We start from the raw sequence: 12,162 nt of genomic DNA, 5'->3' as shown, positions 1-12,162 counted from the left end.
AACCCAAATGAAATGAGATGCAGCTGGTTATTTAACAAGATCGCTGCCTTTAGATAGGATTTAGCTTTTTTTTTTTTTTCGGAGTTAAAACTTCCTACAGATTTTAGAGGTGGCTTGGTACAGCAGCTTAGATTTATAATTTTCTAATTAAAATGTATCTTTCATATCCATTTTAGAGAGGTAAGTAACAAGCTTAATTCATGGCATTTAATCATTTAGATTTGTTTTGACATTTTTAGAACATGGAACCTAACACTGAGATGTGATTACTTTGCCACAGATCTGCAAGGAAGGTGACGTGCCGCATGAGGATTTACAAACTGAGGAAAACAGATGAGTCCAGTGGGGGAAGGGAAGATAGAAAAGATCTCGAAGTCAGAAAAACTCAAGGTAAATACATGATTTTCAAATTGCCCCCCTCTGAGGTCTAGGAATAACCTTACATGCATTATTTAAACTTTTCTCCATCTCATCATGCTTTGCTGTTCTATCCCTTGGGCCTCCTTAGATTTAAGAGGAGAAAAAGAAGGTTGAGTGTAAAAATAACTCTTCTAACAAATAGCGAACAGGTAAGTGCTTGGTGTGCTCTATAGGAGCACGTGGCCTCCTCTGGGCCCCTTAGTCCAGAGCTCATCACCCAGTGCCCAGACCTTGACGGGCTGCCCTAATATTGTCTGGACACAGCGGATACTTAGGAACTGTCCTCTTCAGTTGCCCTGCACCTTATAAGAAAGCCCCCATGAAGACGAGATTTGTCAGCTGGTCCCCTCCAGCCACCCTACCTTCCTGGTCCCAGATGAGGGAGTACTGCCCATTGCTGACCTTGCCAAAGGGACAGGATTTGGAAACAGAGGAGCAGAGTGGTAACGTCAACAGTCCAATTTTTTATTTGAAGCTTCTGAAAAGAATGAAGGTTTTGGTATGAGATAGGTGTGTTTGAATCTAGATTCTGAAACTTAGTAGCTCTTTGACGATGGACAAATTTTGAACATCTCTGTTTTTCAGGTACTTCTGTTCTAGAAGGAAGAATGCAATGACAACTCTTTAGGGTTATGGTGAGGTCTAAACGAGATCACATGTGTGATATACTCAGCATGACTTTTGGCCAACAGTAAAGGCTCAACATCTTTCTTATTCCTTTCTCTTCTGTTGTCCTTGTTTTTCCTTCTAGCCTTGGAAAGAGATTTACTTTTTCAATAATTGCTTTTTCTCTTACGCTATTAAAATGTATTTGTTTTCTCTGAAATGGTATAAACCAAGTTTAGATAATAACAATAGCACTTTATATACTGGTCAGGTGTGTACTATTTTGTGATACTTGGAGTATAAGAAATGTCATACCTTTTTATATTTTTGAAAAAGAATCCAATCTGAGCTCATATTTGCTGAGTTTGGCAAGAAGTCCAAAATCGATCAGTTCAGAGGGTAGGGAGGAGGGAAAGAAAAGATCCCCTTTCTCATTTAGATCTGACATCCCTGCTAGGGGCTGCTTCTGCACATATAAATGGGGAGGGGCCCGAGCCTCAGGATTCACAATTTCCCTTGCCCTTATTTTCCTTCACTTACTCAGTGCAGCTGACTGATGCTCCTCACTTGTCCATCGGCATCCTGCCCCAGGCAGATTACATAGACATCCCTCACTCAGTGTGCACCACAGACCACAGGAGTGCTCTCAGTCTCCCCAGACTGTTCATTGGATTGTGTCCCTCCTCACGTCCAGGTTAACATTCCTACACCAGACCATATGGCTTAAGAGCTTCTGAAACTGAAAAACCCACCACCTCCTCCCCACGTATACAAGTCAGAATAAGCTAGGTTATGATGTGGTAACAAACAGGCCCTGAACATTAGGAGCTTACATCAACAAAAGTTTATCTCTTTCTAAGCCTGCTTTTCCCTCGGGAGGCCTGGGATAAGAGTATAAATGGAGGCCCACCTGCCATGTGTCTAAATATTTAAAAGTTATAAACCAAGGTAATAAACTATTACGTGAAATATGTTCTACCCTCTCACCTTGAAAAATATGTCATTATAACAACCTGGAAAACCAGATTTGAATTTAGAATTTTGAGACTCCTTGAAATTCTATGCTGGAACATGGTCGCATTGAGCCAGATCGCCTTTTAGCCTGTCCTGCTCCAGCACAGCCTAGCTGCACATCCACGCTCCATAAGTATGCCTCTTGGCCACCCCCACCCCCACCCCCAGGTGCAGAAAGGATCGATGCAGGCTCTGGAAGCAGGCTTGTAGACATGTGGGTGAGGAATTCTGAGGGCCCTGTTATCCAAACCACGGAAGCAAATTTGCAAATACAGAATCCACAAACAATGAAGATGGACTGTATTTTGTTTTGTTTGCTCATTTTTTTATCAAAAATTTCCCAAGAAAAATGAACAACTGGGTGCTCAGAGGGAGGAAAGGTGGAGTTATAATTCTTCCAACCGTCCTGGTGCAAAGAAGCCCAGGCTTGAAGAATCCAGTGTTGAGTTCTTCTAAGAGAGGGAAGGAATCATTCTTTTTCTACTCTTTTTACTGCGAGATCTCTGGGTAGGCTGGAGGGGAAAAAAATGAAGCATAGGCAATTTACATCGCATTGGTGACCTCTGTGTCACACACAACACGCATCACGTAGTCTGCCTCGTGCGCTGACACCCCTCATCTTGCCTAGGCGTCACCAGCTTCTGGGGCGAGGAGGGTGGTTAGGGTGGATGGAGGAGTAGAGTCGTCACAGCCTCCATTTTTCAGATAAAGAAGCCAAGGTTGAGAGAAAGGCGGTAGCCAGGGACAGAGACTAGAAAAGGAAGAGAGATGGGAGCTGGTCCTCCAGTGCATCCTGTCTCCCCAGCTGCCGTGTGCCACTATGGTGTAGCCATTTCCAAGTCAGGGGAGAGTCCTTTAAATCCATAGAAGTCAGCCAAGCAGGAGGTTCTGAGCAGTTTAGCCTGAGCCACCACGCGTAAAAGACAACATATGGTTTTAGGTAACTGCTTAAGTATTCCTACCAGGGACTATCCTTTACCTATTTTATCTGTATTCCTTTATTTGGTGAGATTACTTAGTTCTTGAAGTTCTTGACAGACTCAAGAGGCTATAGATAGATATAACCAGAAAAGTCACTTTTCTAGGTCAACTCTGCTTTGAATCATAGGCACAATATTTTATTAGTAAGTAAAGCACCTGGACTAACCACTCCTTGCATTAGAGGAAAATAAAATAAAACTGAATAAAAGAAAAAAGAAGAGATGCCACATGCCATTTCCTCTACTTAGTTCCTTTGATCTCTGTTTATCATTTGCAAATTTTTTGCCTTCGACCAATGAATGGCCTGTTTGTTACGGACCAGGCACTGTGCTAACAGCTCTACATGTAATTTCATTAAGTCCTCAGATCAGCCCTGTAGGGCTGTCCTTTTTCCATATATGAGAAGGATAAGGCTTAGAGAGGTTAATTAACATGGTGAAGGTCACACAGCTAATGAGTGGTTGAGCCGGAATTCAAATCCCTACCAGTCTACTCCTAAAGCCTCGCTGTGCCCTTCATCAGATATTGTACTGAGTACACGGGCAGGTTCATCATAATATCAATATATACTCTTCAGGACTGCTGTGCAAATTAAAGATATGATATATAGGGGGAAAAAGTGCTAGGCAAACCATGAAGCCCTGCAAAGGTTCAGTGTGATTATTTCTCACGGCTTTACACAGGGCTAACTCTACTGTCCTTAGCGGCCAAGTCTATATTAATCCCATAATTCATCCTTAATCCACCAAAGTCTTGTGTGCCTGGCTTTCAGCATAGCCAAAGGGAAATGGAAAATATGTCTTTTGTTAGAAAGGCTTAACACCTGCTGCCAATGGGTGCTGGATCATCAGAGAATAGATTGATTCACTTACAAAAGACTTGGATTAATTTGGACATTGTTTCCCTACATAAACCAGACACAAGGAGGCAAGCAACCCAGGGGAGGATAATCATGCTGGGAGCAAAAGCACTTATTATAAATAATTACTATGTAATTAGCCACAACTTCCCTGAGTCTGTAACCTGTGGCTAGTCTTAGGAGGTGGCCCTTCCTTACCAAGCGTAAGGAGACTGAAGCGCTTCCCTAAGTTTTCAGGGTATGCATCTGTGTCCTACAGCAGGATCACCACCCTCTGGGTCTACCTCTCAAGGCCATGGCCAAGGTGCAGAACAGCTGTGGGGTCACATCAGCTGCATCTCTTCTCCTCTTCTTTTTAATAGCACAACGACTTTTCTGCGAGTTTGTGAATGTGACATATCTAGCTTCTTTTCTTAGGCAATGTGGTTTATGGTTTATTGAACAAGTTAATACACTGTGCAGGCTGTGACATTCCTCTTTCTGGTGCGCCCCTGAGCTCTGTTTTCAAAGCCATGAGGTGCCTGTCGAAGAGAGGTAACAACACTTAAAAGGAACAATGGCAGAAGCCTTGACAAGTGCAGGGGAGAGACACAGACACTTGCAAGAGAGGTGTGGTTGTCTACAAGATTAATCAATTCCCCTTGTTTTCATTACAGGTCCACATTTATCTTGGTGGCAGCAGCTACAAATGTGAAATCAAAGCTCTGATGCTAGACAGCTGGAATTGTATTTACCTGCTGGAGACGTGTAAACAGGCTCCTCTCTGTGTCTTCTTAATTGGAATATAAGGCACGCTGCAAAACTCTGGCCATAGGTCAGGGAGGGGCACACTTTTCTGTGGTGTCCAGATACACTGAAAAACAGCGGGGGAGAGAATACAATTCAGTATCTTGGGTTAGACAGTTGAAAAGAATGACAGTCAGAGCCTGCGTGAGCCTCATTATTATCGTTACAGCTACCATTTATTGAGCCCATTCTGTTTGACAAGTACTTATGTACCCTATCTCATTTCACCCTCTTAATAATACTGTGAGGGAGCTAATACTATTTTTGCCATGTATGGATAAGAAAACCGAGATGAAGTCACTTGCCTGAGGTCACCAGATGGCGGGTTCTAGATTTGAACCCAGGTCCGACTCATGTTCTAAACCATTTAGGGCTTAACAAACTGAGTGTCTCCCCAGAATATATGGGTGCAGAGAACACGAGGGCTTGGGAGAACCCTGAAATCACCTGGACTGAACAACCTGACAATTTTTTCTTTTTTCTTTAACCACTTTAAGTTCAAAGACATTTTATTTTATTATTTTTTTAAGATTTTATTTTTAAGTAATCTCTACACCCAACATGGGGCTTGATTTCACAGCCCCGAGATCAAGAGCCACATGCTCTACTGACTGAGCCAGCCAGGCACCCCAACCTGACAACTTTTTGTTTGTTTGTTTTTTAATATATATATTTAAATTCAATTAATTAACATAGAATGTATTAGTTTCAGAGGTAGAGGTCAGTGATTCATCAGTCTTATATTACACCCAGTGGTCATTACATCATGCTTAGGCAAAGTGGTCATAAGGTAACTGACTTTTTTAAAAATTTTTATTTAAATTCAATTTAGTTAACATATAGTGTATTATTAGTTTCAGGAGTAGAATTTAGTGATTCATCAGTTGCATGTAACACCCAGTGCTCATTATGTCAAGTGCCCTCGTTAATGCCCATCACCCAATTACCCCATACCCCCACCACCTCCCCTCCAGCAACCCTCAGTTTGTTTCTTATGATTAAGAGTCTCTTGTGGTTTGTCTCCCTCTCTGATTTCATCTTATTTTTTTCCTTCCCTTCGCCTATGATCCTCTGTTTTGTTTCTTAAATTCGACATATGAGTGAAATCACATACTTGTCTTTCTCTGATTGACTTATTTTGCTTAGCATAACACCTTCTAGTTATGTTAGTTCCATCCATACCGTTGCAAATGGCAAGATTTCATTTTTTGATGGCTGAGTAATATTCCATGGTATATATATACCATACCTTCTTTACCCATTCATCTGACCAACCTGACAACTTTAAAACTTTGTTTTCAGAAAAGCCAATCAGAGAAGAAGGTTTAACCAATTTCTTTGCAAGGCCTTTCTTTTGCCCACTATTGAGTACTCAATACAAAAAAGAGGCTAAAAATGTTATTTTCAGCAGTTTGATTCTCCTCTGCAAGTTTTATATTTTGATTCTTCAACTGTTAAGTTGATTACAATTATGGTCATTTGAGGAGAAATGTAAAATTATTCAAAGTATTAGAAACATTTAGCCAACTATGCGAAGATAAGCTAGTGAGCATTGAAGAGAAGGGATATATTTGTCTCTAAGGAAAGACACATATTAAAATATCTCTCCCATGCTGTTGACAATTGTACCTGCACAGTCTGGCTGGAAGCACAGATGATCTCCTCTGTTGCAGGGTGGCTTCCGAACAGAATTTGTGCATAGGTTCACCAGATGTGCCTCTTCAGATGCCAAAGTCCACTGAAGAATGGATGTTAAGAAAAACAGGGTATTATTTAATGAAAATATATAGACTCATCATTTTTGCCCATCCCATGTTTAGCTGGCCCCATATCCTCTCAGTGCATCTAAATATCTCTCACAGTTATATCCTTCTTTCCACAGGGATTCTAGTGGGCTGAAGTCCCCTTCAAAATTCATGTCCACCCAGAACCTCAGACTGTGACCTTATTTGGAAAGAGGGTCTTTGCAGATGTAACAAATTAAGATGAGGTCATACTGGATTAGGATGGGCTCTAAATCCAGTGACTGGTATCCTTATAAGAAAAGGAGAGGACAGGGCACCTGTGGGGCTCAATCAGTTAAGCATTGGACCCTTGGTTTTGGCTCAGGTCATGATTTCAGGGTCATGAGATTGAACCCTAAGGCTCTCCCTCTCCTTCTGCCCCTCTCCCCGCTCCTCAAATAAATAAGTAAATCGTTAAAAAAAAAAAAAGAAAAGAAAAGGAGAGAACATACAAAAACACAGAGGAAAAAAGCCACGTAGAGATGGAGACAGACAATGGAGAAATGCAGCTACAAGGCAAGGAACATTGAGGACTCCCAGGAACTGGAAGAGGCAAAAAATTCTCCTGCAGAACCCCTGGAGGGAGAGCAGCTCTGCCAACAGCTTGATTTCAGACTTCTCCAGACCTGTGAGAGAATACATGTGTGTTGTCTTAAGCCACCCAGTCTGCGACGACTTGTTATGGCAGTTCTAGGAAACTCACAGAGGGACTACCACACACAGTTTGGCCCAAGAGTTCATCATCTTTTGCAGAGATTATTTGTACTTTGTGCTATACTCTTCCAACTCGGCTCCTCCCGTGGCTGTCACTTCCATCCACACCCCTGCCCCATGTACTTTACTTTTCCAACAGAGTTCTCTTCTTTGAACTTGGATAACCTTCCGAAGACCCTCTGACTCAGTAATTCTGCTTTCCAGATTTTTCTGCTAAGGAAATAATTAGATGCACATAATTATTTATATGAGAATATTTCTTAGTGAATTAATTATAAGGAAAAATTGGAAGCAACTCAAATGACCGGATGCTGGAAATGGTTGAATAAATTATGGTAGATTCATAGGATTGAACATTATATAGCCATTAATGTTTTTGAATTGACAACATGTGAAAATAATTAGGATCTAATGCTAACTGCTAAAAGCAGGATAAATAACTCCATATAATATGATTCCATCTTTTGTGTAGAACATATATTTGTATAGATAAAAGATTAGACAAAAATACATCATGTGGTTATCTCTGAGGAATCACATCAAAAATTCTATCTGATCTTTTTGTATAGCCTCATATTTCTCTAATGATCATGTATTATGCTCATCTAAGAAAATAAGCAACATATCTTAACCCAAAAAATTCAGACTTCCAGTGTAGTGGCTTTTTTTTTTTTTAAGATTTTATTTATTCATTTGAGACACAGAGAGAGAGAGAGAGAGAGCATGAGCAGGGGGAGAGGCAGAGGGAGAGAGAGAAGCAGACTCCCCGCTGAGCCAGGAGCCTAATGTGGGGCTCGATCCAAGACCCTGGGATCGTGACCTGAGCCTAAGGCAGACGCTTAACCATCTGAGCCACCCAGGCGCCCCTGGTGTAGTGGCTTTCAAGCTATTTTGACCATATCTCATAGTAATAAATATGGTTTGCACTATGACTGTTGTAGTGTGTAGACTGCTGACTAATGCCTGCCCCCCAAAGATGTCCACATCCTAACCTCCAGAACCTATGAATACGTTACCTTGCACGGCAACAGGAACTTCGCAGATATGACTAAATTAAGGACTTTAAGATGACAAGATTATCCTGGATTATCCGGTGGAACAAATGTGGTTACAACAATCCTTCTAAGAGAGAGCTAGAGGATCAGCATGAGTAGTAGCAGATATGAAGATGGAAGCAAGAGGCTGGAGTGATGTAAGGAAGCAGCCAGGAGACAAAGAATGTGGGCAGCTTCTAGAAGATGAAAAAGACAGGGAATCAGATTCTTCCCAAAGGCCTGGAGAAGAAATGCAGTCCTGCCGACCCCTTGATTTTAGACTCCTGACTTTATAACCATAAGAGAATAAATGTGTTCCTTTTAGCCTTTAATTCTGTGGTAATTTGTTATGCTACCAATAGGAAACTGATACAATGACCTACCACACACACACACACACACACACACACACACACACACACACACGTATGCTGAAACAGAAAGTGTCACAAAGCATGACTTACTCTAACATTTTATCTCCTATATTTTCATGGATTGATCTGTGTCCCCCAAAAAAGATACATTGAAGTCCTCACCCCCACTCCTGGTACTCCTGGTACCCCAGAATGTGGCCTTATTTGGAAAGAGGGTCTTCACTGAGGTAATGAAGTTAAAATGAGGTCATTAGGGTAGGTCCTAATCCAATATGACTCGTATTCTCACAAAAGGGGGAAATTGGGATACAGAGACCGACACATGTCGAAGGAAGATAATGTGAAGAGGCATGGGGACATCCTTGAGGACACAGGTAGAGATGGGAATTATGTTGCCATAACTCACAAAGGACCTGGGCTACTAGAAGCTGGAAGAGGGAAGAATCCTTCCCTTACAGGTTTCAGAGGAAGCATGGCCCTATAGACACCTTAATTCAGACTTCCAGCCTCCAGAACCATGAAACAATAAATTGCTATTGTTTATAACCATCCAGTTATTAGTATTTTGCTACAGTAGCCCTAGGAAACAAAATACCCGTTCTATTCTATTCTATCCTATTTCATTAAAAAAGTTGTTTTCCCAATCTACTAACTGGGAATGACATCAGTCTTTGTAGCTCGACATTCAAGCTTTTCCCACCTGATTTCTGTGTATCTGTTTTAGCCAACTGCTAACCCATCCTGAGTGCATCCAGTAGGCCCAAAAAGTCAATCATTCCCAGAACATAGCATCAATTCACACGTGGTTATATTCTTTGCCTGTGTTATACCCTTTCCCTGTAATGTCTATTCATTTTTAATGCCCAGTTTCATGTCACCTCATGTCACCTGGCTCCTCAGCCAGAGTCACTTGGTCCCTGTTCTCTGTAAGGACAGTACTTTTTATAGGTCCTAGTGACAGCCTTTAGCATATTGTATTATGGGATCAACTTAAGTGCCTCCTTTCTCCAACTAGACTTCAAGTTTCCAAAGAAGACCACTTCTTTCTTCCTTTTTGAGAAATCTAAGCTTCAGTACCTAGTACAAAACCTGATACACCACAAACTCAAATATGGGGTGACTCAAAATATGTTAGCGCAATGTTAAGCTTTAATAACTTCAGAAGTATAAATGCCACAAACTTACAAAACTGTCATTTGAAAGTTTACTTCTTTTGACTCTAAGTTTTAGTTATTTTAATAGATGTAATTTTTTTTCTTTTAATCAATGTATGCCATTTTTCACTCGGGAAATGAAACAAAAATTAAAACTGAAAAACGTGTTACTTGAAATTCACAAAACTGAGTAAGTGTAAAATAAATGTAATTAAACTTTCAAGTGATGTTTTTGTAAGTTGCAGCATTAATACTTCTGAAGTTATTAAAACTGCAGTAAAACTTTGGCGACACCCTGTTTTTGAAGACCTATGCTCAAGTATGATTCATTTTCTATTTACTGTAAAATTCAGTTTGGTTTTCATTTAAGTGGCTCCATGCTGGGCAAAGGTATTCCTTGGCCAGTAGCTGTCCTTGTGCTAAGGCCCACAGTTTAGCAGGCCTCCTTTGGCCCTCCACTGCTGTACTCCTCTACACAGAGTGAGGCATCCATGGGACTAAGTCCATTGTGTACCTCCTGCTGCAAATCCATACCTCCCCAAACCTTGTTCTGAGTGTCCAGGATCCCCAGATTGCTTCTCCAGAAAACGGAGACTCGGTGACATTAAGTAATTTGTTCCAGCTTACAAAATTAGTGCTATAGTTAGCCTTAGTTGCATAACAAACCACCCAAAACATAAACGGCTTAATAAAATAACAATGAATTAGGTTTTTTTCCTGCTCAGGGGACCTGCTGGGCCATTCTGCTGCTGGTTTTTGCCAGGGCTCACTCATGCACTCGGCTAGTGGAGAGGTTGAGGTGCAACCCTCTGGCTTCTCTTACTGGTCCCTCAGAGGGTACTGCTGTCTCTGGAACGCTTCAGTCCTCCATGTGACCTTTCACTCTTCAGGAGCCACACACACTGGCTTCTGGCACGGTGGTCATGAGGCAGCTGCCTCAAAGCAGAAGCTGCGGGGCCTTTTGATTTCTGGGAAGCAACCAGCATTTGCCCACATTCTAATGGCCAGAACCAGTCACAAAACCAGCCCTGATCCAACGGGATGCTGGAAAACAGACTCTACCTCTTGATGGGAAGAGGGGCCAAGTCACCTCACAAAGGAGCAGGGTGGTCCTGTTCGATCGTCTTTGTGAAGAATAATGGCTCAGAGCTAGTAACTAAGTAGCAGAGCCAGAATGCCAAGCCAGGTGGCCTGCCTGGGGTGCTTCTAAATAACCATCTCTGAACCACAGGGCATTTGGGGACATTCCGATGTGGGAATGATGACATTCCTGTATTTTGTCTTACCTTGCTCTTGTAATCTCCCTACCTTTTTAGACCCTGTCTTCCCCTCAGTGTCTGGCTCAGTGCCCAGGACCTGAGGGAGGTCAAAAATACCTACTGAGGTCACTTACAAGAGATGTGACCCTGAACGGGACACTTAACCTTTCTAAGTCTCAGTTTCCCCACCTGCAGAATGGGGATAATCTTAATACAGAACCTATCAGATTGCGTTAAGATTCCCAGGCACTCCTGCAGAGAAAGCACCTGACACAGTACTGGCGCTTGCTGAGCTCTCAGGATTACTGCGATGGGAACGTGGACTTTGGGTGAATACAAGTGGGCTTCCTAAACAGCGGCAGTAAAACACCCCTCGGGTTCCAGATGCAAACACAGGGCTTGCAAACACAGGGCTTGCAAGCACCAGGATTGCAAGCACCCGTGTGGGGAATGATTTTTTTTAAATACAATGTTTAAATTCTGATAGCAGCTTTAAAAAAGTGGGAAGGAAAATCAAAACACACAAAGGAACAAACAAAGCAGAGCTGCACCGCAGCCTACCTTTCTCTGTTACTTTTCAGGATTCCACTCCGGGGGTGCCGGCTTCTCCCAGGATGGAGGGCTTGCCCGGATGCGGCCAGGTCACGGGGAGGGCAGGTGAAGACCTACCTTTGGCGCCAAAGGTCTAGGTCACGTGGGCCGCCGAGAGGCGCGCTCAGCCGCCGGCGTCCTGCAGGGTAGTCGCGACCGGCAGGGGCGAGGGGCAGGGCTGCAGGACTTCTGACCTCCTGGGCCACCGCTGCGCGGACCGACGGGCTCGGGTGAGTGCAACGCTGCGCGCCGGGTCCTCCCTCGCCCTGGTCCCGGGACGCGGGGAGCTCCGGGCGGGTGTCTCAGGAGCTGTGTGCACAAGGAGGGAGGTAGCACCGTGTTGGCCGGCTCGGAGTTACCACGTTGAGGAACTGGGGATGCTTGGCACTAGGCTCTGGGTGCGCCTGGCCCGGGGAACATTCCCGAAGGCTCCTGGCACAATCCGAGGCAGTCGCACCGGGGCTGTGGGGTACCCCGTTACTCTTGGTGCAAGGTGGGGTCACATTCCCTGACTCCCTCAACATGTCTCTTTGGGATGTTTTGATTTTGTGGGTGCTGTGGAAAAGTGGAAGCGAGAAATGCCTCC

At 43.1% G+C, this 12,162-nt stretch overlaps 1 protein-coding gene and 1 long non-coding RNA gene across 2 annotated transcripts in view; one reads left to right on the top strand and one right to left on the bottom strand.

Moving 5' to 3' along the window:
- Window positions 1-2,343: 2,343 nt before the first annotated feature.
- Window positions 2,344-11,957, bottom strand: LOC114221160 (uncharacterized). The gene is made up of 4 exons (XR_003611694.2): window positions 11,547-11,957; window positions 6,296-6,404; window positions 4,615-4,733; window positions 2,344-2,552 (listed from the first exon to the last, which is right to left on the bottom strand). It is a non-coding gene; the product is annotated as an uncharacterized LOC114221160 (long non-coding RNA).
- CPVL (carboxypeptidase vitellogenic like) overlaps window positions 11,677-12,162 on the top strand; it is a 162,564-nt gene continuing 162,078 nt past the window's right edge. Inside the window, exon 1 of the mRNA XM_028119295.2 lies at window positions 11,677-11,806. The gene's annotated coding sequence lies outside the window, so the exon portion shown is untranslated. The remainder of the gene's footprint in view (window positions 11,807-12,162) is intronic.

Source organism: Eumetopias jubatus, unplaced genomic scaffold, assembly GCF_037043125.1.
Source record: "Eumetopias jubatus isolate StellerSeaLion01/CBP00866 unplaced genomic scaffold, mEumJub1_p1.0 scaffold_14, whole genome shotgun sequence".
Taxonomy (NCBI): domain Eukaryota; kingdom Metazoa; phylum Chordata; class Mammalia; order Carnivora; family Otariidae; genus Eumetopias; species Eumetopias jubatus.
The sequence above is the reverse complement of the archived record's forward strand: the minus strand, read 5'-3'. Positions and strand labels throughout refer to the sequence as shown.